At 46.7% G+C, this 26,813-nt stretch overlaps 1 long non-coding RNA gene across 2 annotated transcripts in view; it reads left to right on the forward strand.

Annotated features, from left to right (window-relative positions):
• The window catches only part of LOC142017248 (uncharacterized), a 320,766-nt gene that overhangs the window by 3,521 nt on the left and 290,432 nt on the right, over positions 1–26,813 (forward strand). For both annotated transcript variants that reach the window (XR_012646492.1, XR_012646494.1), the window contains exon 2: positions 1,994–2,067. This is a non-coding gene — a long non-coding RNA (uncharacterized LOC142017248). The remainder of the gene's footprint in view (positions 1–1,993; positions 2,068–26,813) is intronic.

The following is a 26,813-nucleotide window of genomic DNA, read 5'->3' on the forward strand; positions in this document are numbered from 1 at the left end:
CCCTTGGGACTAGAGTTGGAGGAGCAGCGGTGGCTAAGACAGGCTCATCCACCAAGTTGGGTGAGGTAACAGGAGGAGCTAACTTGGGCAGAGTTTGTTCAGGTGGGATTAGGCTGGGGACCTCTTCGGGTGGATGGGTTAGTCCCAGGGGATGGGTTGGGACTGAGGCAGGTTAATCCTGGGGATGAGTGGGTGCGGCTGGGGCTGGGGGGGAGGCTAAGATTGTTATTAGGGGTTCTGCAAAATTATTTTGAGTTTAAAAGGGCTATGTATGCAAATAAAATTGGGAAACACTGCTGTACAGAGTCAATTACTCTTGTGGCCAGTGCTCACATGGGTAACAATGGAGTTCCTTTTCACACCAATGAAACTCTAACAAAACATGTGTCCCATGCCCTGGATGAATCCCTAGGTATACATAGGCTGACTGTGGAGTTCTGCTATGTTTTCTGAGCTGTTTTCATTTCAGCTTTTTTGATAGTGTGGACTGAGATTCTGGTTTTGAAAGGTTGAAAGAATATGTTCATGCAGGGCTACCCCTTCACTTACAGAAGTGATACCTCAAGGCCAGAGTTGAATAACGTTGTCCATGAAGTTGGAGGAAATGTGAACGAAGACAGCCTGAGTTGCATGCACTGGATAAACAGGAATTAAAATGACAGAGCTGGTCAACCATCACCTTAAATTAACAAGGGCAAAAGCATACACATTTTAAAAATCATTATTTGTTTGTACTGTAGTGTCTTAGAGATCCCTGTCAAAGGCTGGTATCTTGTTGCGCTCAATACAGTGTAAACACAAACACTTACTAAAGAGACATTATTTACCCCAAAGGGCTCACCGGTTGACATTTTGTTGGGAAGCCTTGAAAAGTAAAACTGAATATTAGGTCATGGAACTGTGGAAGTATCAGAACATGTGGCAACACTTTGTATGCTGCTTTTTATTCGAGGACATCAGAATGATTTGCAGACAATTAATTAAGTCTTGCAATGGCCCTATTTGTTGTTTTTATAGTCTTCTATAACAGAACATTCAAACTCAACTTGTTCTACAGGTTGGAGTTCCACCTGGCTCAGCTCATTGAAAACTTTAATTATATTGCCACATGAACTGAAAATTATAGCAGAGCTGTCAATATGATCTTAAAGATTTCTTTGTGTTTATCTTTATTTTTAGGAATAAAAATAAACTTTTTACTAGTGCCTTCAAATTGTTTTCCTTGAATTATATGGAAACACAACTTTCTCTAATGATTGCTCACAATAAGCTTGGAAGATTATTGGGATACTCAAACAGGCATCAGTATTGTAGGAATAACAGATATTTTCTGAATATAGTATATAAAAATGTATTGCAAGTGTTTGCTTCAGTGAGGTTGTTTTATAACCCTAAAACCAGAAGACTTCAGATTTTAGAGAGTTACAAGTAGATTGTTAATATCTTCAACAAATTTTACTGACAGTATTCAGAGATTTTGTTTAGATTAGCATTTTGCCAACAGTTTCAAATATAAAAAGTCAATAAACCTAATTAAACATTATTATATTTATGATTTACAAAGCACCATTTGTGTCCATTTTGTATTACAGTTTTAAAAGAAGATTGCCTTATGGGGTTTACAGCTTTGAACTCTGATTCATTATTGATCTAATGCTATGTCTACACTAGGAAGATAGGTTGAATTTGTTAATGCTGATTTTGTAAAATCGAGGGTGCATGGCTACACTGGTACATGACGTTGATGGAGTGCATATCCATTAGGGTGGGCAGCTTTAACCTTATCAGCAATGCAGTGTGGGTACCTGTCTCACAGTTTCTGCTGCCCCCTTGGGTTGTGGATTAAACTCCCAGTGTCTGACAGGACGAAACAGTGGTGTGGATGTTTCTGGGTGTGTCTCATCAGCCACCCATAGTGCACTTACCTCCTCCCCCTCCCCTTGGAAAGCAACAATAAAAAGTGTTTGTGTGCTCTTCTTTCCTATCCTTGCAGATGCCATTGTAAGGCTAACATGGAGCCCATTCAGCTTCAGACTGCTGTATGAGGACCTCATGCATTGTGCTATGGTATGTGCAGAGGCTAAACAGTCTTCAGAGCAATGACACCTCTGAGGTGGACACAGACATACATGAATGTGAAACACTAGAGAGAAGGAATGGGGAGATGCTGTCTGCATTTGATGCTTAGTACATAATGGAGTGCTGGTTCTGGTGCCATGAAACAAGCTCAGACTGGTGGGACCACATTGTTCTGCAGGTATGAGACAACCAGCAGTAGCTACAAATCTTCTTCATGCATAAGGCTGCTTTCATGGAACTTTGTGAATTGCTTTCCCCCACCCTGAACCGCTGTGATACCAAAATGAGACCTGTTCTGACAGTTCAGAAGTGAGTGGCAATAGCCCTGTGGAAGCTGGCAACACCAGACAGCTACCAGTCAATGGACAAGTCTACAGTGGGGGCTGCTGTCATCCAGGTAGTCAAGGCAATCAATAACCTCTGCTAGGGTGGACGTTAAGGCTTGATCTACACTAGATCTTACAGTTGACTGCAGATATGCAGTTCTAGCTACAGCAATTGCAGTTGACTGTAAGATGTGTCTCACTGAAGGAGGTCGACGAGAGCATTTCTCTGTCAACCTCTGTTACTCCTTGCAAGGGGAGGAGCACAGGGGGTAAACTGCTGACCCCAGAGAACTTTACCAGATTTGACTTTACCAGATGTGCGAAATCTAACTTCTGAAGATGAACCCTGAACAGGTCAATCCCCCTGTAAGTATAGACATACCCTGACTCTGGGAAATGTGCAGGACATAGTGGATGTTTTTGCCACGGTAGGGTTTCCTAACTGCAGCGAGGTGATGCCAGATCACCTTGCCACAGAGTACATAAACCAAGGAAGTACTTCTCCATGGTGTTGCAAGCATTGGTGGATCAAAATGGTCATTTCACCATCATCAGCATGGGATAGGTGGGAAAGGTGTACAACACATGCATCTTTAGGAGCTTAGGAGCCCTTAATGTTCACATAATGGACTCTGTAGTGTGGGCTGATTGCTTAGAAAATCAACCAACGTCATCTAAATTCAATCTAATTGCCTAATGTAGACCAGGCCTGAGGCTTAGTTGCACTGGCATAGGCCTTACCTGGTAAATATTAATAACACATAAATATTACCAAAATGTGAGCTTCTCAACCCTGGCAAACTTGGGTAATCACAGGGCTCATCAGGACAGGAACAAGTATGGTTGGAGCTTCCCTATGCACTTTTTATTCTGCAGTTGTGCAAGACACATAAGCGTTAAATTGATGGGCACGTGTTAGAACAGATATCACTGACTGGGGTCAAATAACCCCTTACGGAAACCAAAATCAGGTAGAGGCAAATGGCCTCCCATGTGATAGTGTATCAGCACGTGAGCCAGTCCAGGGATAAATCTGATCTTAGGTCACAGTCCTGCAAAGGACCTTGCATCCCTTTGTGGAATTTTTCTGTGCAATCTAATTAGTTTCATAACAAAGTATAAATATAACCCTTGCATCTAAATTAAATTGATAACACAATGTATAAATATCACAGGTCAAAATTATATGCAAGAGGAGACAGAAGAGTAGAAAATAGGAAGGAATATTACTCCTGGAAAACTACTGATATATATGTTAATGAAACAAGATCCTAAGGATTAGACATGGTTCCCCCTGAATCTTGGTAACATTACTCCCTAGTCAGTAAGAGCTGCTTTTACTCTCCCTTTTGGCATTGATTTAACTAATTCAGTGGAAAAAAAGATTTAGTTAAATGAGAGCAACCTCCTAGCATGGATGCAGTTATATCAGCATAGTAGTAGTAGTAGGCATCCGTCAGTCTACGTAGACTGTGGATCGCGCCTTTCATAGTTCCATTTGGAATCATCATTTGCAGCACTGACTGTGACTATGAAGGCGCACACGAGAGTGACAGTCCTTGCTGCATCTGTTGCATGTGTAATGGGTGTCTGGCAGGTCCTTACTGTGCTTTCTGTGGGTTCGCTTCTCCTCTGCTAGCTGTCTGATCCTCATCTCACCCTTCTGAAGGCCCTTGTGTAGTTCCTGCCTCCATCTGCTGCGATTGTCTGCCAGCTCCTCCCAGCTGTCCAGGTCGATGTCTACCTCCCTGAGGTCCCTCTTGCAGACATCTTTGTAGTGCAGTAGGGGGTGTCCGGGAGGTCTTTTGCTAGAGGCTAGCTTGCCATACAGGATGTCTTTTGGGATCCTTCCATCATTCATCCTGTGGACGTGGCCAAGCCAGCGGAGCCGTCGCTGCCTGAGGAGGGTGTGCATGGTTGGGATTCCAGCTTGCTCAAGGACGGCGGTGTTAGGCAATCTGTCCTTCCACGATATTCCAAGGATGCTCCTGAGGCAGTGCAAGTGCAAGACGTTCAGCCTCTTTTCCTGGCAGACGTACAGGGTCCAAGACTTGCTGCCGTAAAGGAGGGTGCTGAGGATGCAGGCTCTGTAGACTTGCATTTTGGTGTGGGTGTACAACTTGATGTTATTCCACACTCTCTTGCTGAGTCTGGACAGAGTTGTGGCTGCTTTTCCGATCCTCCTATTTAGCTCAGTCTCCAATGACAAGGTGTCAGTGATGGTGGACCTGAGGTAAACAAACTCATGGACGACCTCTAACGTATAGTTGTCAGTGCTGATTGATGGAGGTTCAGCAACATCCTGACCAAGTACGTTTGTCTTTAGGCTGATGGAAAGCCCGAAGTCCTTGCATGCTTTGGAAAACTGATCCAGCAGTTTCTGAAGCTGGTCTTCTGTGTGTGACACTACAGCAAGAACATAAGAACAGCCATACTGGGTCAGACCAAAGGTCCATTCAGCCCAGTATCCTGTCTGCTGACAGTGGCCAGTGCCAGGTGCCCCAGAGGAGGTGAACCGAAGACAATGATCAAGCGATTTGTCTCCTGCCACCTGTCTTCAGCCTTTGACTAAAGGCTAGGGGCACCATACTTTACCCTTGGCTAATAGCCATTTATGGACCTAACCTCCAAAAATTTATCAAGCTCTATTTTAAAGTCTGTTAGAGTGCTGGCCTTCACAGCCTCCTCCGGCAAGGAGTTCCACAGATTGACTGTGCGCTGTGTGAAGAAAAATTTTCTTTTATTAGTTTTGAACCTACTACCCATTAATTTCATTTGGTGTCCTCTAGTTCTTATATTATGAGAACAAGTAAATAACTTTTCTGTTTTCACTTTCTCCACACCATTCATGATTTTATATACCTCTATCATATCGCCCCTCAATCTCCTCTTTTCCAGACTGAAAAGTCCCAGTCTCTCTAGGCTCTCCTCATATGGGACCCTTTCCAAACTTCAGTCATTTTAGTTGCCCTTTTCTGAACTTTTTCTAATGCCAGTATATCTTTTTTGAGGTGAGGAGACCACATCTCATGCAGTACTCAAAATGTGGGCGTACCATAGTTTTATATAGGGGAAGTATGATAGTCTTATTTTCTATCCCTTTTTTAATTATTCCTAACATCCTATTTGCTTTACTGACTGCTGCTGCACACTGCGTGGATGTTTTCACAGAACTATCCACTATAATTCCAAGATCCCTTTCCTGATCTGTTGTAGCTAAATTTGCCCCCATCACGTTGTATGTGTAATTGGGGTTATTTTTCCCAATGTGCTTTACCTTACACTTACCCACATTAAATATCATTTGCAATTTTTCTGCCCAATCACTCAGTTTGCTGAGATCTTTTTGAAGTTCTTCACAATCTACTTTGGTTTTGACTATCCTGAACAGCTTGGTATCATCTGCAAACTTTGCCACCTCACTGCTTACCCCTTTCTGTAGATCACTGGTGAACAAGTTGAACAGGATTGGTCCCAGTACTGACCCTTGGGGAACACCACTAGTTACCCCCCTCCATTGTGAAAATTTACCATTTATTCCAACCCTTTGTTCCTGTCTTTTAACCAGTTTCCAATCCATGAAAGGATCTTTCCTCCTATCCCATGACCACCTAATTTACATAACAACCTTTGGTGAGGGACCTTGTCAAAGGCTTTCTGGAAATCTAAGTATATTATGTCCACTGGATCCCCCTGTCTGCATGTTTGTTAACCCCTTCAAAGAACTCTAATAGATTAGTAAGACACGACTTCCCTCTACAGAAACCGTGCTGACCTTTTTCCCAACAAATCACGTTCTTCTACGTGTCTGAAAATTTTGTTCTTTACTATTGTTTCTACTAATTTGCCCAGTACTGAGATTAAACTTACCGGTCTGTAATTGCCAGGGTCTCCTCTAGAGCCCTTTTTAAATATTGGCGTTATATTAGCTGTCTTCCATTCATTGGGTACCGAAGCTGATTTAAAGGATAGGTTACGAACCACCATTAATAGCTCTGCAAATTTCACATTTGAGTTCTTTCAGAACCCTTGGGTGCATGCTATCTGGTCCTGGAGACTTGTTACTGTTTAGCTTATCAATTAGTTCCAAAACCTCTTCTACTGACACTTCAATCTGGGACAGTTCCTCAGATTTGTCACCTACAAAGGATGGCTCAGATTTGGGAACCTCTGTAATATCCTCAGCCGTGAAGACTGAAGCAAAGAAATCATTTAGTTTCTCTGCAATGGCATCATCTTCCTTGATTGCTCCTTTTATATCTCTATCGTCCAGGGGTCCCACTGCTTTTTTAGCAGGCTTCTTGCTTCTAATGTACTTGAAAAACATTTTACTATTGTTTTTTGAATTTATGGCTAACTGTTCCTCAAAATCTTTTTTGGCTTTTCTTATTACATTTTTACACTTAATTTGGCAGTGTTTATGTTCCTTTCTATTTTCCTCACTAGGATTTGACTTCCACTTTTTAAAGGATGCCTTTTTATCTCTCACTGTCTCTTTTACATGGTTGTTAAGCCACGGTGGCTCTTTTTTAGGTCTCTTACTGTGTTTTTTAATTTGGGGTATACATTTAAGTTGGGCCTCTAATATGGTGTCCTTGAAAAGTTTCCTCGCAGCCTGCAGGGATTTTACTTTAGTTACTCTACCTTTTAATTTCTGTTTAACTAACCTCCTCATTTTTGTATAATTCCCCTTTTAGAAATTAAATGCCAGAGTGTTGGACTGCCGCGGTGTTCTTCCCATCACAGGAATATTAAACGTTCTTATATTATGGTCACTATTTCCAAGCGGTCCTGTAATAGTTACTTCTTGGACCAGATCCTGCGTTCCAGTCAGTACTAGATCGAGAATTGACTCTCCCCTTGTGGGTTCCTGCACCAGCTGCTCCAAGAAGCAGTCATTTAAGGCATTGAGAAATTTTATCTCTGAATCCCGTCCTGAGGTGACATGTACCCAGTCAATATGGGGATAATTGAAATTCCCTATTATTTCTGAATTTTTTATTTTGATAGCCTCTCTAATCTCCCTTAACATCTCAGCATCACTATCACTGTCCTGGTTAGGTGGTCGATAGTATATTCCTAGTGCCATAGTCCTATTAGAGGAAGGAATTGCTATCCATAATGATTCTATGGAACAATTTGATTCATGTAGGATTTTGACTTCATTTGAGTCTATATTATCTTTTACATATAGTACCACTCCACCACCCGCACGACCCGTTCTGTCTTTCCGATATATTTTATATCCCGGTATGATTGTGTCCCACTGATTGTCCTCATTCCACCAGGTTTCTGTGATGCCTATTATGTCAATCTCCTCCTTTGATATGAGGTACTCTAGTTCACCCATCTTATTAGACAGACTTCTAGCATTTGTGTAAAAGCACTTTAAAAAACTACCACTATCTATATGTCTGCCCTTCACTGATGCATTGGACTTTTTTTTTTTATATGTGACTGTTTCTCATCTGATCTGGCCCATACTTTACCATCTCCCATCTTCTCTTTCTGACTGAGTTCTAGAGAATCTCTATCAATGGAGTCTCGTCTAAGAGAAGTCTCCGTCCGATCCACGTGCTCCCCTGCACCAATCAGCTTTCCCCCATCTCTTAGTTTAAAAACTGCTCTACGACCTTTTTAATGTTTAATGCCAGCAGTCTGGATCCACCTTGTTTTAGGTGGAGCCGATCGTTCCTATATAGGCTCCCCCTACCCCAAAAGTGTCCCCAGTTCCTGATAAATCTAAACCCCTCCTCCCTACACTATCGTCTCATGCACGCATTGAAACTCTGAAGCTCTGCCTGTCTACCTGGCCCTGCGTGTGGAACTGGAAGCATTTCTGAGAATGCCACCATAGAGGTCCTGGATGTCAGTCTCCTTCCTAGCAACCTAAATTTGGCTTCCAGGACATCTCTCCTACCCTTCCCTCTGTCATTGGTACCTACATTGTCATTGGACCACTGGCTCCTCCCCAGCACTGCATATAAGTCTATCTAGATGCCTCGAAAGATCCATAACCTTCGCACCAGGCAGGCAAGTCACCATATGGTTCTCCCGGTCATCACAAACCCAATTATCTGTATTTCTAATGATCGAATCCCCGACTACTAACACCTGCCTCTTCCAAGCAACTGGCATTTTCTCCCACGGAGAGGTATCCTCGCCGCAAGAGGATAACATAGCACCCTCTGGAAGGAGGGTCCCAACTATGGGATGGTTTCCCTCTGCTCCCATTGACTGCTCTCCTTCCCTGAGCCTTTCATCCTCCTTAACAGCATCAGGGCTGTCAGATTGGAAGTGGGACATCCCTACTATGTCCTGGAAAGCCTCATCAACATAGCTCTCTGCCTCCCTTAGGTTCTCCACTTCGGCCACCCTGGCCTCCAAAGCCTGCACTCGGTCTCTGAGGGTCAGGAGCTCCTTGCATTGAGTGCATACATATGCCACCCACCCACAGGGTAAGTAGTCATACATACTACACTCGACACAATAAACAGGATAGCCCCCGCTGTGCTGCTGGGCTTCTGCCTCCATTGCCTGCTCTGATTTAATTTAATTTAATTATATATAGGGATTTTAAGTAAATGCTTCAGATGGGGATTAATATAAAGATTTATGTTTAAGGGCAATAGAATAACTAGCTCCCTCTAAGCTTCTCCTCTAAATTCCCCTCTCAAAACTCCCTCCTGTTAGCAATCACCCTGGTCGCTTGCCAGCAGGGTTTCTATGCTCTGGCCTTCCTGATAGCCCCACCTCTGACTACAGCTCAGCTCAGCCAATCAGCACACAGTGTTCTGATTCAAACCTAATCAAGGGTAACAGCTTCCAACTGCCACCCTGAGCACACGGCATTTCAAACAAACAAACAAACAGCTCAGCACTCCAAACACCAAACAAACAGACAGACACAAGCCTAGAACTCCCAAACACAAAGAGCCACACACTACAGAGAGCCACTTACCCCAAGCTGCTGTGGTTTGCCTCCTCCTTCTCCAGGAGAGCCCTCTCAAAACTCCCTCCTGTTAGCAATCACCCTGTCATCTGCGAACAGCATAGCTCTGATGAGGACTTCCCGCACCTTAGACTTAGCTTTCAGCCTTGCAAGATTAAACAGTTTCCCATCAGATCTTGTGTGCAAAAAGATGCCCTCTGTTGAAGATCCAAAGGCATGCTTCAGGAGAAGCACGAAGAAGATCTCGAACGTCGGAGCAAGGACGCATCCTTGTTTGACGCCGCTCCTGATGCTGAAAACATCCGATAATGTGCCATCATATTGGATGGTTCCTCTCATGTCTTTGTGGAAAGACTGGATCATCTTGAGTAACCGTGGCAGACAGCCTATTTTGTGGAGCAGTTTGAACAGTCCATCCATGCTGACCAAGTCGAAGGCCTTGGTCAGGTCGATGAAGGCAATATAGAGTGGCTTCCTCTGCTCCCTGCATTTCTCCTGCAGCTGCCTCAGAGGGAAGACCATGTCAATGGTAGATCTCTCTGTGCGGAATCCACACTGTGATTTGGGATACACCCTCTCAGCAATCTTCTGGAGTCTGCTGAGGATGACGTGAGCGAACAGTTTACCAGTGATGCTTAGGAGGGAGATTCCACAGTAATTGTTGCAGTCGCTTCTGTCTCCTTTGTTCTTGTACAAGGTTACAATGTTAGCGTCGCACATATTCTGTGGAACCTCTCCCTCTCTCCAGCACAGGCACAGTAGCTCATGTAGGGGTTCCGGGAGGGTGTCTGTGGCACACTTGATTACCTCTGGTGGTATACCATCCTGGCCTGGGGCCTTTCCGACTGCAATGCTGTCGATGGCTTTCTTCAGTTTGTCCACAGTTGGTTCCTGATCCAGTTCGTCCATTACTGGTAGGAGCTCGACGGCATTGAGGGCTGTATCAACCACAGTGTTCTCACGTGAGTGCAGCTCGGAGTAGTGCTCGACCCAGCGCTCCATCTGTTTGGCTTTGTCAGCGATGACTTCACCAGATTTGGATTTCAGAGGTGCCATCTTGTTCTGGGTGGGTCCTAATGCCTTCTTGATGCCCTCGTACATTCCCCTGAGATTACCAGAGTCAGCACTGGTCTGGATGCTGCTGCATAGCTGGAGCCAGTAGTTGTTGGCACAGCGCCTGGCTGTCTGCTGTACTGTTTTTCTGGCTGCTCTGAGTGTTTGCAGGGTACTCTGGCTCGGTAAGCGTTTGTGCTCCAGGAGTGCAGCGCGCTTCTTTTCGATGGCTGGAATCATCTCATCAGAGTTAGCTTCGAGCCAGTCATTTGCGTTTCTAGCTCTTCTTCCAAACACCGACAAGGCCGTGTTGTAAATTGTATCCCTCAGATGCTGCCATATGGATGTCACATCAGCACCCCCACGGCTGCGCGCAGATTCTCTTCGAGGGTCACTCTGAACTTTTCGGCTCTCTCTGAATTTGCTGTCTTTCTGGCATCAATGTGGGGCCTTCCAGTTGGTTTAGAGTGGTACAGCTTCTTTGGTCTCACCTTGAGTTTGGAGCAAACTAGCGAGTGATCTGTATCACAGTCGGCACTATGATAGCTGCATGTCAGAAGGACATTTTTGAGGTTATCACATATAAGCCGTGTCTATATGTGCACGCTACTTCGAAGTAGCGGCACTAACTTCGAAATAGCGCCTGTCATGGCTACACGTGTTGGGCGCTATTTCGATGTTAACATCGACGTTAGGCGGCGAGACATCGAAGCCGCTAACCCCATGAGAGGATGGGAATAGCGCCCTACTTCGACGTTGAACGTTGAAGTAGGGAACGTGTAGTCGTTGCGTGTCCCGCAACTTCGAAATTGCGGGGTCCTCCGTGGCGGCCATCAGCTGAGGGGTTGAGAGACGGTCTCTCTCCAGCCCCTGCGGGGATCTATGGTCACCGTGGGCAGCAGCCCTTAGCCCAGGGCTTCTGGCTGCTGCTGCTGCAGCTGGGGGTCCGTGCTGCATGCACAGGGTCTGCAACTAGTTGTCGGCTCTGTGGATCTTGTACTGTTTAGTGCAAGTGTGTCTGGGAGGGGCCGTTTAAGGGAGCGGCTTGCTGTTGAGTCCGCCCTGTGACCCTGTCTGCAGCTGTGCCTGGCACCCTTATTTTGATGTGTGCTACTTTGGCGTGTAGATGTTCCCTCGCAGCGCCTATTTCGATGTGGTGCTGCACAACGTCGATGTTGAACGTCGACGTTGCCAGCCCTGGAGGACGTGTAGGCGTTATTCATCGAAATAGCCTATTTCGATGTCTCCACATCAAAATAGGCTACTTCGATGTAGGCTTCACGTGTAGACGTAGCTATAATGATGACCACGTCTAGTTGATGCCAGTGTTTTGAGTGTGGGTGTCTCCATGACACTCTGTGCTGTGGCTTGGTTTGGAAAAATGTGTTTGTGATGCACAGGTTGTGGCACGTGCAAAGTTTGAGAAGACACTGTCCATTTTCGTTCATTTTTCCCACACCGAAGTGGCCTAAGCAGGAAGGCCATGAGTCACGATTGGCTCCAACTCTTGCATTGAAGTCACCCAAAATGTACAGTTGTTTACGAGCAGGTATTTGCGCTATGGCAGCACTAAGCATGTGTGATGGGGTTCAGGGGTCCCCCTGCACTGCACCCTGTCCGCTGGCAGGAGTGACTCTCACTCAGCAGGTACAACAGGAGGTTTATTAGGCAACAGATGCCCAGTTTCTCACAGAAGCGACAGTACAGCAGCCAGAGATAGTCCTTCCAACCCGTCCTGGGGAGAAGACCCCGAGGGGTGCACCTCTGGGGTGTAGTTTTCCCCCTCTTCCGGCTGGCTGCCTTCCAGCTCTCTCTTCCCCTAGCCTCCAACTGCCGCCCCCGATTCAAACCCAGCTCGGCTCCTCCCTCCTCTTTGTTCAGGGCAGAGGTGTTACCTGCCAGTTGTAGCCCCAGGGTCATCCTTAGCCACTGGGAGCTATTCTGCTTGTTTCTCACATCGAGCCTGACTCACACATGCACTCCCCCCACTCCATGACATCTCTCCCCGCTTCCAGACCGAACTGAGCGGGGTCACTTAGCCAGTGACCTGGGGAAGTTCGGGGCCTTCCCTGCGTGACAGGGCATCAGCTATGGTGGTGTTGTTCCCCTTCACATGGACCACCTCCATGTCGTAGTCCTGCAGGAGCAGACTCCACCGCAGGAGCTTGGCGTTGGCCCCTTTCATGTGATGCAGCCAGGTCAGGGGTGAGTGATCGGTGTACACGGTGAAACGCCGTCCAAACAGGTACGGCTGCAGCTTTCCCAGCGCCCACACCATGGCCAGACATTCCTTCTCTATGGCTGCGTAGTTCTGCTCCCGGGGCAGCAGCTTCTTACTCAGGTACACGATGGGGTGTTTCTCCCCTTTGTCATTCACCTGCATTAGCACAGCCCTCAGCCCCACGTCTGAGGCATCAGTGAACACCAGGAAGGGTTTGTTGAAGTCTGGATTTCCCAGCACTGGGGCCTTGACCAGAGCCTCCTTCAGTGCGCTGAGGGCCTCTTGGCACTGCTCAGTCCAGACCACCTTGTCAGGCTTTCCCTTTTTACAAAGCTCTGTGAGGGGGGCTGCGATGGAGCTAAAGTGGGGCACAAACATCCGGTAGTACCCCGCCATCCCAGTGAAGGCCTGGACCTGTTTCTTAGTCTGGGGTGTTGGCCAATCTCTGACAGCCTCCACTTTAGCTGGCTCTGGCTTTAAGCAGCCGCTGCCCACCTTGTGGTCCAGGTAGGTCACCTCAGCCATTCCCACCTTGCACTTCCCTGCCTTGATAGTCAGCCCAGCCTTCTGGAGTCGGTCCAGCACCTGCTTGACCTGGGACACGTGGTCCTCCCATGTTTGGCTGAAGATGCAAATGTCGTCCATGTAAGCCAGGGCAAAGCTCTCCATCCCTTTCAGTAGCTGGTCCACCAGATGCTGGAAGGTAGCGGGTGCCCCCTTGAGGCCAAAGGGCAGGACCAGGAACTCGTAGAGCCCCACAGGGGTGATGAAAGCCGACTTGAGCCGGGCATCTTCGTCTAATGGCACTTGCTAGTACCCCTTGGTGAGGTCTGTGGTGGTGAGGTAACGGGCTCCCCCCAGCTTGTCTAAAAGGTCATCAGGCCTGGGCATGGAGTAGGCGTCCGATACAGTGATGGCGTTAAGCTTGCAATAGTCCACACAAAACCGAACAGACCCATCTTTTTTAGGGACTAACACCACAGGAGAGGCCCAGGGGCTGGAGGAGGGTTGGATCACCCCCAGAGCCAGCATGCCTTCAACCTCCCGCTCTATGTCCTGAGCCGTCTTCCCTGTGGCTCTGAATGGCACACACTTGATAGGGGCGTGGGTGCCTGTCTCTATTCGGTGGACAGCTAGGTCAGTGCATCCGGGTCCGTCCGAGAACAGCTGTTGGTGTGAGTGCAACACCTCCTTGATCCCTGTCTGCTGGGCAGGGGTCAGCTGGTCTGAGAGGGGAATAGACTCCAGCAAGGAGCCAGCTCCAGTCCTTGTGAGCAAATCCACCAAGGGATCATCCCCCTGCCCCTCCCAGTGTCTGCACACGGCCAGCACCAAGTTCTCTCTGTCCCAGTAAGGTTTCATCATGTTCACGATAGACCCGGTGGCTGTGGGCCCAGTTTGACAGTTCCACCACATAATTCACGTCATTTAGCTGTTTGATGACCTTGAAGGGCCCATCCCAGGCCGCTTGCAGCTTGTTCTGCCGCACAGGTACAAGGACCATCACTTGGTCCCCGGTGGCATAGGCTCGGGCCCTGGCGTTACGGTCATACCAGACCTTTTGCTTCCTTTGGGCGATGGAGAGGTTCTCCCTGGCCAGGCCCATGAGCTCGGTGAGTTTTTCCCGGAAGGTCAGTACATTCTGTACCACTGACTCCCCTTCGGGAGAGGCTGTCCCCTCCCACTCTTCTCTGAGCAAGTCCAAGGGTCCCCGTACCCTCCTTCCATACAGCAGCTCAAACGGGGAGAACCCTGTGGATTCCTGGGGGACCTCCCTGTATGCAAACAGCAGGTGGGGTAAGTACTTGTCCCAGTCATGGGGGTATTGATTCATGAAGGTTCTCAGCATCTGCTTGAGAGTCCCATTGAACCTCTCTACCAGCCCATTGGTCTGCGGGTGGTAGGCTGTGGCCCAGGTGTGCTGGACCCCACACTTGTCCCACAAGCTTTGCAGCAGGGCTGACATGAAGTTGGACCCCTGATCTGTGAGGACCTCCTTGGGGAACCCCACTCTACTAAAAATGGACAGCAGTGCATCCGCCACGGTGTCAGCGTCGACAGAGGTCAAGGCTACTGCTTCTGGGTATTGCGTGGCAAAATCTACCACCACCAAAATATATTTCTTCCCCGAACGCGTTGCCTTGCTGAAGGGTCCCACTGTGTCCATAGCCACTTTCTGGAAAGGCTCCTCTATGATGGGCAGTGGCCTCAGGGCAGCTTTCCCCTTGTCTTGGGTCCTCCCCACCCTCTGGCAGGGATGGCAGGACAAGCAATGTAGACGGACAGCTGCAAAGATTCCTGGCAAAAAAAGGTCTGTAACAACTTTCTCCTGGTGCGGTGGATCCCCTGGTGTCCTGCAAGCGGGACATCGTGGGCTAGGTACAGTAACCTGCGCTGGTACTTTTGGGGAACACCAGTTGCCTCTGGACCTTCCATGGCTCCGCTTTGCGTCTGGGAGCCCATTCCCGGTACAGGAATCCCTTTTCCCACAGGAATCTCTCCCTGCAGCCCTCCCCCAGCTGTGGAGCTGGGTTGAGACTGGCCAGTTCCCTCAGCTTCTGCAAGGAGGGGTCTCTCTGCTGTTCTGCCTGGAACTCTTCGGCTGGGGCAGGGGCGGATGCTACTTCCCCATCCCTGCTTGGCTCCAGCACCCCTGGCCTGTGAGATCTGGTTTTTGGGGGCCCCCTTTCTCTCAGGGTTGGCCCCTGTGGCTCCTGTGACTTTGGCTGGGCCTGTACCCCTGAATCTGGGGAACTCACCCCTCGTTTTCTTTGGCTACGGTTCAGGACCAGGGCACGAGGGTGCTCACCTGGCCAGTTCTCCATGTCACCGCCCATCAGTACATCCACCGGCAAATGGCTGTGCACGCCCACCTTCCTTGGGGCCTTCCTTGTTCCCCCATTTCAGATGCACCCTCGCCATGGGCTCCTTGAAAGGGGTCCCGTCAATTCCTGTTATCGTCAGGTAGGAATTGGGTATCATGTGGCCTGGTGCCATCACCCCGGCTCGGGCCAGCGTCACGTCAGCGCCTGTTTCCTAGAACCCTGTGACCTTTTTCCCGTCTACCTCGAGGTGTTTGAGACACTTGCTCCGCAGAGGCAGTGCCGCCCCCACTCTGTAAACTGACCTCTGAGCATTTGGTCCCCCTGAGGAGCTGGTCTGTGGGGCGGACTCGGCCCAATCCGAGTGCCCACTGTCAGCACCACCCGCCTTGACCGCCAGCCCCTCTGGCTTCTGGGACTCTGCCCGGTTGACTCCATGAACCCCCGGCCTGCTCAACCTGTCTGGGAGCTTGGGTCACTGGGCCGCTCTATGCCCCTTTCGCCCACAGCGATAACAGCCTTGGTCTTGTTGTGTCCCTCGGGCCAGCTGCTCTGTCCAGGCTCTGCTTGGCTCTCTGGGGGTTGGGTGGCTGGCCTCTCTTTCCTGGGCTCGCCCAAGAGGTGGTCCCCTCTGTCGTACGGTCAGGAACTGGTCTCTCTGAGATTCTCGGTCTCTCTGGGACTCCCTCTCTCTCTGGGACTCCCTCTCTTTGTGGGGCTCACTTTCAAACCTGGCCCGGCTGTTTGTGAAGTCATCTGCCAGTTTCCCTGCATTGTGTGAATCCCCTGGCCTCCGGTCCACGAGCCACACCCTCAGGTCAGGTGAGCACATCTTGTAGAATTGCTCCAGGACTTCCAGCTCGATCAGGTCCTCTACAGACTGGACTCCCATCCCGAACACCCACTTCCGGTAGTATTGCCTCAGGTGGGAAGTCGTATCTACATAGGTTTCCTCTGGCCTCTTCTGCGCCTCCTGGAACTTCTTCTTGTACATCTCCGGAGTCAGCCCGAACTTATGCAGCAGGGCCTGTTTGAACCGTTCATAGTCCCCAGGCTGCAGCCCCTCCAGCTGGCTGAGCACCGCTGCGGCCTTCTGGCCCAGCAAGGGGGTGAGGTGCTGGAGCCACTCAGCTGGGGGAACCTCGTGCAACTCACAGGCTCGCTCAAAGGCGGTAAGGAAGTCGTCCATGTCCCCTGGGTCCTGACACTGGGCCAGCACACGCATCTCCAAGTGACTGGCCACCCCGAGCCGCCTGGTCCTCTCCCCGCTTACCGCAGCTGGGGTCTCTTGGCATCTCGCCTCTGCCATGGCCCGCTCATGCTCCCACTCTCGCTCTCTCTCCTCCCACTCTCGTTCTCTCTCCTCCCGCTGTCTCTCTTGTAGCTGGCGCTCGTGCTCACGCTCTCTTTCCTGTTCCTGGCGCTCATGCTCACGCTCTCTTTCCCGTTCCTGGCGCTCACGTTCCCTCTGCCGTTCCTGGGCTTCCAGTTCCTTTAATCTCACCTCAAGCTCCAGCCATCGCAGCTCTGCGGCGGGGGACTCTGCCCGCGATGGACCACCACTAGCTGAGCGCGACCTGGCGGGCACCGTGTGTGTCTGACGTCATCAAGCCCCCGCTCCTGTCAGAGAATCTGAAACGCTTCCCGAGGCTGACCGGCCACTTTCTGCCGGGACAGGCTCTGCCCCCCCGGATCAGTCATTCTCTTCCAGCTGGGCAATCAGCTGGGCCTTGGTCGCCTTCCCCACAGTCAGGCCCCTCCCTCTGCACAGCCACGCTAGCTCTGCCTTCAGGAGTTGGGTATAATCCATCTCCCTGCTGTCTCCCAGGGTATCCACTCACCAGCAGCAGCTGCAGGAATTGCTCTGTTCCCCCTCTGGCTCTTGTGAGGCTCCTTCCTTCTCTTGCGCTCAGTCAGCCACTGCTAGGAGCTCATCCGTGGGTGCAGTGCATCCCACTGCTGACACCAGTGTGATGGGGTTCAGGGGTCCCCCTGCACTGCACCCCATCTGCTGGCAGGAGTGACTCTCACTCAGCAGGTACAACAGGAGGTTTATTAGGCAACAGATGCCCAGTTTCTCACAGAAGCGACAGTACAGCAGCCAGAGATAGTCCTTCCAACCCGTCCTGGGGAGAAGACCCCGAGGGGTGCCCCTCTGGGGTGTAGTTTTCCCCCTCTTCCGGCTGGCTTCCTTCCAGCTCTCTCTTCCCCTAGCCTCCAACTGCCCCCCCCGATTCAAACCCAGCTCGGCTCCTCCCTCCTCTTTGTTCAGGGCAGAGGTGTTACCTGCCAGTTGTAGCCCCAGGGTCATCCTTAGCCACTGGGAGCTATTCTGCTTGTTTCTCACATCCAGCCTGACTCACACATGCACTCCCCCAACTCCATCACAGCATGTCATAGAACTTGTCTTTTACTTCCGGTGTGGCGTACAAGGTTGGAGCGTAAGTGCTGATCAGGTGGACAGGACCAGTGCAAGTTTGAAGTATGACCTGAAGGAGTCTTTCTGATCCGCCCATGACTCATTCCACCATTTGTAGAAGGGTGTTTCTGATGGCAAAAACAACACCATGCTCCCTGGGTTCTTCTTGGGTTTTACCCTGCCAGAAAAAGGTGTAGTCCTTTTCCTTTCGAGATCCCGAATCTGCGAGTTGCGTCTCTTGCAGAACAGCTATGTCAACTTGGAGCCTCTTCAGTTCCTCATTGATGACAGCGGTCTTTTGGGTGTCGCTGATGTCCTGAAGATCTTCAGTCAACCGGTCAGCATGGTCCGCACATTCCAGCAAGCAAGCTTAAAACTTTGATGGTTTCCTTTTCTTGTTGATTTTCTTATTGGTTTGCCTGGTGCTCAAATTTCAGTCACTTGTCAGGTTTGGGAACCTTAAGCCTTACGCACCCAGTGAGGCAGGTGAACTGTGGTGGGAGAGTACACTTCTGGCAGGGGGCTGCCCAGCTTGAGGCAGGCAGTGACTGTCCAGTGAGATGTGATGATCTCTCCCACCGTCAAAGGCAACCCCTGGTGCTCGTTCTCTTTGCCAATCGAGCAAAAGCTTATAACCGGTATCTGTTACCTCCCGTATTGGTTCAATGCTGTTAAGCGATGCTGGAGTACCTCTCCAGGCGCGAGCCTGGGCAATTTTTTTTTTGAGACCCTGGGCTGCCCAGACGCCAGTGTCCCCCTCTCAGCTTTACTGATATAGTCCAAAGGAGAGGATAACCTCTATGTCTGGTACCAGCTCAGCTGCAGGAGTTGCTGGGTCAGTGCCAGAAGTTGGCACAGAACTGCCTTAGGACTCCCCTCCAGATTTTCTGTCAGGGTTTACTCCCTTAGCCTTGCTCCTTCCCAGGATAACCCACAAAGCAGTGGGGCTATATCACCATGAAGGCATTTATATTAGTATGCCTTGTTTTATAAATTTCCAAAATAAATTATATCAATATAATAAATATATTACTGTATATAAAATTAGTTATACTGATAACTAGTGTATAAATTTACTAAGTGGTTGTTTTTTCTTCCAAATAAGTTAAATCAGTCTAAAATTGAGTGGGGAACAGGCCTCTGAAGTGATCACTGGTGATTTCTGAAAAGTGTTTGTAGAGTGCTTCAGGGGGTTGAATGCTGTCTCTGCAGGGCTGTAGCCACAATGGTGGGGTTGCAAATATCTGAATTCTGTCCCACATAGATGTGAAGAACATCAGTGAAGTATCAGTCTCTTCTCTTGGTTTGTTTGCATGTCTTCCTGTCTGCCTTTTATATTGTTGTTGTCCCAGCCCCTTCTCTTATTTTTTCTCTTTTTTAGCTTCTACTTTCCATTCTCCTCTTTCTAGAGGTTCTTTTCCCTCTTCCAGGATCAAGCAATCTGATAACTGTTTTAATGGATGTTATCTTTCCATATGGTATTTGAGCATGCATGATATAGTATCAGACACTTATGCTTCTATACAGGCAATATACCCTGTTATGTAGGAACACCAGCAGCATGAAATATATGTGATCCTAATTAGCTTCGTTCTGTACCTGCTTCTGAAAACTTTTCCTGGGAACAGCACTCACAACTTTCCATTCCTTATGGAGAAATAAGGAGAACAATATAAAACAAGCAGGCTACGTCTACATTACGGCAATCTTTCAAAAGGAAAACAAAAAAGCACTATGGTAGCACTTTAAAGACTAACAAAATAATTCATTAGGTGAGCTTTCATGGGACAGACCCACTTCTTCAGAAGTCCTTCCGGAAGGTCTTTTCCAAAAGAACTTCTTTTGAAAGAGTGTGTCCGCACTCAAAAAAGCAGATCAAAAGAGTGGTCTGCTCTTTTGAAAGAGAGCGTCCACACAGCCTCCACTCTTTTGAAAGAATGGGCCAGGGATCGAAAAATCAGGTGCCACGAGGACTGCTCTTTGACAAAAGGGCCCACGGAGCATCTACGCATTTTCTTTCTAAAGAAGCTTTCAAAAGAAGGTGGTTTTCCTGAAACAAAAGTGGAAGAGCAATTTTGAAAGGAGAACTGCATTCTGTTGATTTAATTTCTAAAGAATGCTTTGTGTGTGTAAACACTCTGCTGGATATTTTGAAGGAGTCCCCTTCGAAAAATATTTTGAAAGAACTTGCTGGGGTACATGTGGCCATATTGTCTCCTTCTTCCACAGTAGAGCACTCATAACAGAAGCTTCTTCACTTATCACTCTACAAACATTATGTTTTTATTTTCTATTTGTGGAACAGCAATGTAAGCAGATTCCTGTGCTGCAGGATTCATGTACAGTCTCCACAGAGGTATTTTTAACATGTGGTGTGTGAAATGTGGGGTTCCTGTGATTTTGTGTTAAATTTCAAGCCATGGTTTATCATCATCTGATATAATACTCTGAATTAATCTTCTCTCACTGTGCGAAATTCTTAATGTTCGATTACTTCTTAAAAATGGGAAGCAGCACGAGCAGGAACACCACTTTCCACATCTCCCATTTTCGTGGAATGACAGTCTGTGGTCAACAGGCGCTGCAATTGCCCATACCCATGGAGGTGCAGTTAAATACAGCAGTGGCAGCCTGCTGGTGGCTAACCCTGGGGACCTAGATCCGACTGCAGGTCAGCATTTGCTCACCTGAGTTAGCATCTGCTATAGTCTGCCAATTCATATGAGGGTACAAGATGACTAGCTCCTGAAGCACCTATCAATAATGATTAGGCAAAAAAGTTGCATAATTATGGAGGACTTTAGCCTGCATGATATGGACCAGAAGGTTCAGGCAGTGTGGAAAGATTTGTGGAATTTTTAAACGTTGCAGGTGACAGTCTTATTCAAGAAGTATTGCATCTTGCATAGAGGGATTTTATATTAGACCTTGTCTTGATGAGTAAAAGGAATTGATCACAGAACTAAGAAATTAGTGGTAGTTCAGGTACAAGTGAACATGATTTGCATTAGTTACATGCAAACAGAATAAAGTCCAAACTAGAAACAGTAATATAATAACTTCATGCTTTAAAAGGGCCAGGTTCACAAAGTTGGAAACCACTTTGAACCAAATCAGTGGGGAGAAAGAATTTACACAGAAAAATAGAATAATCGGGGATCATTTAAGACTATTTTATTGGAAGTCTCAAAAGCCACATTCACACAATCAAGAAAGAAGAATGTGCAGGTTAAACAATTCAATGCAGAAGAAAAATGAAGGCAGCTATAAAAATTATATATATTACAAATAGTAAAAGATTGTTAGAAATTAGTTATAAATTAGAAGCTAGAGATTGCAGAAGATTGATAAGTGAACAGAAAGGACCCAAGGAGAAACCTATGCCCAGCAGAGCTAAGGACAATAAGGATTTTTTAAAGTATATTAGGAACAAAAAGATTGCTAACAGAGGTGTTGGTCCATTACTAGATGGCAATAGTACATTGTGAATAATAATGAGAAATGATAGACTTGTTACATAAGTTTTTTTTGTTCAGTATTTGGGAAAGAGCCACATGAAGTAGAAATATTTTGTAACGATTAAACACTCTCCGTTTCAGTAGTAACACAGTAAAAAGTTAAATAGCAGTTATAAAAGTTAGACATTTTCAAATCAGTAGGTCTGGATTAGTTGTACCCAAGCGTTTTAAAGAGCTGCTTGAGCCCCACGCTGCCTTGCAGTTACTAGGTTCCCCATATGGCTCTGCAAAGAGCTGAGGGGAGTGGAAATTGACCAACCCTGCCCCAGCTGGGGACTTAAGCAGCAAGGCTGCCTGAGTCTCATCTCCTTGGGGTCATCAGTTTCCCTTCCATGGCTTTGCAAAGCCTCTACAAGGGAAATTGACCAATCCTGTGGCAGCTGGGAATCAGGCAGCCTTGCTGCTTGAGCCCCCAGCTGTCTTGGGTTCATCAGTTCCCCCCCTTCCAACCCTTACCTCTGTGGCTCTGCACAGAGCTGAGGGGAGGGGAGACTGACCAACCCTGCACCAACTAGGGGCTCAAACTGAAGGCTTCCTGATTCCTGGCTGCAGCAGGATTGGTCAATTTCCCCTTGAAGATGCTTTGCAAAGGTGCTGCTGCTGGGGGGATGTAGTGGAAATTGATCCACCGAGCACCTTGTAGCAAGGTGTCTCCATCTTCTGTAACCATAGTAAATGTAAGTCAATGTGACATTTATGAGCAATTGATTCAGCCAGAAAAGGTGGGTGTGCCCTGGAACTGGCTCACTGAAGTGTGCCATGTTACTGAAAAGATGGGGAACTGCTGGTCTAGCTCACAAAGGTACAACACCTTGTATCTGGAAGATGAAACCAGACAAATTTATATTGGAAATAAGATGCAAATTTATACAAAAACAATGAAGGTAATTAACCTTTAGAAAAGCTTACCAAGGGTGGTGATGGATTATCCATTATTAGTAATTTTAAAATAAAATTTTTTTCTAGGAAAGATGCTACCATTCAAAGAGAAATTGTAGAAGTCCTATGGCCTGTGTTATAGGATGTCAGGCTTGGTGATCACATTGATTCCCTCTGGCCTTAAACAGTCACAGAATCATAGGGCTGGAAGGGACCTCAAGAGGTCATCTAGTCCAGCCCCCTGCTTCAAGCAGGATCAATCCTAACGATGTCATCCCAGCCAGAACCTTGTCAAGCTGGGACTTAAAAACCTCTGGGGATGGGAATCCACCACCTCTCTAGGCAATGCGTTCCTGTGCTATGAATTGTTGTTGTGATACATAGGAATTATTATTCCTGAGATTTTTTTCTGGAGCTTTACTGGTACCCAATGTAGTTTGTTAAAGGCATAGTAGTGTTTCTTTCTGGGACTTGTGTTTTAGGGGTTTTCTTTGCTTTAAGACACCATATTGTCTGCTTCAGTCAAAGTTCTTTTACAAAAATTTAAATTGCATGACTTTAATATTTTACTATATAGCAAAATTAATTTTTCTAAATACTGTGCTGTATTTTGGCATTTATATCCCACAGGGTTTTTTTAAAGATATGTGGTATATCCATGATGCATTCTTTTAATGCTTATCCTTACTATGGTAACTGAATTGAAATGGATATTTTTATGTATTTTTGTTCACAAACCAATACATCATGCAATTTATTTATACTAATTTGAATAAAAATTGTGTTAATCATTTATTTGAAATAGAAAATTAAAATCACAAATTAGAAATAGTACATGTCCATTTTGCTTTTTTTTTTCTGTTCCGCTCTGCCAAACTGATTAAACTGGTAGCAACTGTTTTGGAATGTTTTCTAGTAATAGTCTGTCAATATTATTGGTATCATGAGGGGAGCGATAGTTCAGTGCATTGGCCTTATAGTCCCACAGTTGTGATTTTAGTCCCTGAGGGGGCCTTCCAAAGGTCTGGGGCAGGTTAGATTTAAAAAAAAGGCGGGAATGGTGATGGAGTGGAGGGGACTGGACTCGATGATCTCTCAAGGCTCCTTCCAGTTCTACAAGATGTATATGGATAAACCTTAGAATGCATGGCCCCATACTAGACTTAAAATAATAAGTATCTGCATCTGTATTATTTATTCTGTAGTTATATACATTATAAAAAGTAGTAAGACAATTAATAGAAAATATTACCATATTTTAATGTATAGTTTGAAATGTAAATAGGACTGCAGTTTAGATTGCTAGATTGGATTGATAATTAAAGATCAGAAATATAAGGATGAGAGGAGTGTGTATTTGAGTTGGGGGGGATTGTCAAGTGTGTTCTATTTTAAATAATAATTTCTTCAAGAATAATAAATGAAGACTACAATTCTACCTTTGATTCTGGTGAAATGGAGAAAATACATACGTTTTATTCTAGTGCTTATATTTATAACTCTGACATCTTGGTAGGTGACTCAACCTTACAGCTGACTCATGCTCCAACCACTAGGTTAGACCGCCCCTGCAACAGTAAGGATAGTGTGCTAATTTCAAAAGCTTTGGCATTTTTGGCTTTGGGGTTTAGAAACATTGCAGTGTCAGCCCACCACAAACTACACTTCAGGGTCTAGGGCATATCCACACCACCCAGTCATTCAGACTACAGAAGAGTGAATAGCAGTGCAGGGTAAAGGAGTATGCTGTTATTTTTGTGGACAGATACTGTGGACATGACCAAAAAGGTTCCTAGTAACAGAGAGATAGCCATGCTAGTTTATATACTCTGAAAACAAAAAAGCAGTCCAGTAGCACTTTAAAGACTAACAAAATAATTTATTAGGTGATGAGCTTTTGTGGGACTGATCCACTTCTTCAGATCTGAAGAAGTGGGTCTGTCCCACAAAAGCTCATCACCTAATAAATTATTTTGTTAGTCTTTAAAGTGCTAATGGACTGCTTTTTTGTTTTCATAAAAAGGTTCCTAGTTCACATTAATGTAATTCCTTCAAACAGGATCGCATTAATGCAAACTAAGCACCTTTTAGGTCATACTGTAATTCCTCTATGTGTGCGCTGTGGACAGTTCTACATTTCAGTTAGATACCTGCAGCTCTGTGTGGATGTAATGGACTGGTTTAAGCATCATTGAAGCTAGTGGGTATAGCTGCTACTTTTCATTCGGTATAATTGTAAAAAATCAGATGAACTCCTTTTAAGTACCTGGCCAGTTGACATAACAGGAGAATCATACCAAATGCAGGTATATGGGAAGGCTTGAGCATGGTCTGAACCATTTTGGCTCAAAGGGTTTCCCTGTGGACTGGCATTGTAAATTTATAATCTAGGACGCTGATTGATAGAGTTGTGTATGTTTGTGAGAGAAGTAGTGAAAAACATCAGAGAAGATTAGAAAGAAGCAGATGAAGGCCAACAACACAGCCAGAAAGGCAAGGTTAATTTGATGAAGAAATAGGACTTTATGTACCTGCTCTGTAAATAAACAGGATTGCAAAGAAATGGTTGACCTAATTGTCAGGTTTTCCTCCCAAGGGAAACAACCTGTAAGACTGCCTAAGTTGGCTAACTGCTCAAGTCAGGAGAGGCAGTACTGTTGAAAGAAGGAAATTATGAGTTGGCATTCAGGGTGAATAACGATAAAACAAATAATATAGGTGCATGTTGAAGTAAAAAAATCTCTTAAAGGAACTGCAAGAAGACTGGACAAACTTAAACAAGATTTAAAAAATGAGCCACACATTTCATAAAAGAAAGTAAAGCGGCATCTGGAGGTTTCCCAGAAGAGGTAGAGAGATGACTTGCAGGTGGAGACAAAATCTTTGTTGGAGCGGCAAATTACAAAGGATTTGGACATACTGGGATACTCCCAATCAGGAAAGGCAAGATGAACAAATGAGATAACCACCATTCTGTGTGCCATAGACTAGAAGGTTTTTGATGCAACAAGGTAAAGCTTTAGCTGCCTTAGAACTTATTAGAACTTAATTGCAATAAGGAGTTGAAAACTCACCATGAGAAGAAAATTTAAGAGTTGGAGACTGCAATGGAAGTCAGCTGTCTGGATGTTGAATGCGACTGAACAGATGACATGGGAAAGACTGGACATTCACAAAAGTTTTATATTCTATTTGCAACTTGGAGAAGAAAAGCTCATATGGCTCATTTCAGCTTCACTGCCCAAGTGAATGCTCAGCAGATGGGCAGAAAAGGAGATGACCTCCATCCTCCCCATGGACCCAACCCACTGCAGCCTGAACCCCCTGCCAGCTCCAAAGCCCCAACCCACCACAGCCTGAACCCCCTGCCAGCCCCATAGACTCAACATGCCGCAGCCTGAACTCCCCTGCCCACCCCACGGCCCCAACCCGCAGCAACCTGAACCCCCTCACCCTCCCTATGGATCCAACCCGGCGCGCCCTTAATCCTCCCCCATGCATCCAACCCACCACCAGGTTTTAATGCTCACTCACGCTCATGGCCCCAGACTGCCCCCAGCCTTTAACCCCCCCCAACCCCAAGGTTCACTTACTTTTCAAAAGCAGCGCCACATGCTGCCACTCCTTCACCAAATTACGAACACTTGGAATGAATCAGAAACTTTTACATGTATTTTAATGGGAATTTATTGTCCATCTTACAAGTTTTCATCTATGAGCAGAAATTTGGGAACCCGTTGTGCTTGTATAGCAAGGGATGAGTGTACTTTCCTCTTCTCAGCGTATATCAGCATCTGGTTCCCTCAGAGTCCACAGTTCCCTTCCTCAGGCTGCTGCTTTGCTACAGTGTCCCAAACTCTAGAGTTCTCTTCTCCCAGAAAACCCCAGGTCTCTACAGCCAACTTGCCTCAGTGACCCATAGACAGTCATCATCTAGCCCCTTACCTCAGGGTCACTCATCATTGGCAAGGGATTTGGATGTCAAGCTGCCATATCCTACTGTGGCTGCCTCCCACCCTAGTACTCTCAGGCCTTGTCTAAGACCCTAGAGTCTTGGAACTTGCCTGACCAGAGCTTTCCCAACTCTGCTTGCATTTCCCACAGCCCTGCTCTGTGTTAGGAAGCCCCTGTAACTTTTCTGGAAGCTAGGTATCTCCTGTTCCATTGCTAGAGCAAAAGTCTTCTCACCTCCACCTTTCAAGGAGCTGTGCATTTATACAGCTCCAGCTGGGCCCTCTTTGGATGCTGCTCAAAGTGGCCACTAATTGCTCCAGCTGCCAGCTCTTTCAGACTCATCCCTCTCCCAGGTCTGAGCTGAACATTTTGCTGGCCAGTGCAGGGCAGACACCCCTTCATACAAGTGCAAATGCATAAACCAACAAAGCTACGTACATTTCATGATAGATGACTCATAGGAAATAGTGAAGCAAACTATATTTATGATGATCTGCTACCTACACAAAGAAAGATTGAGGTGTGACTAAACTGAAGATTTAAGGTTTCTAGCAATGAAGTAACTGAGGGTGAAATCCTGGCCCAATTGA

Source organism: Carettochelys insculpta, chromosome 8, assembly GCF_033958435.1.
Source record: "Carettochelys insculpta isolate YL-2023 chromosome 8, ASM3395843v1, whole genome shotgun sequence".
Classification (NCBI taxonomy): Eukaryota; Metazoa; Chordata; order Testudines; family Carettochelyidae; genus Carettochelys; species Carettochelys insculpta.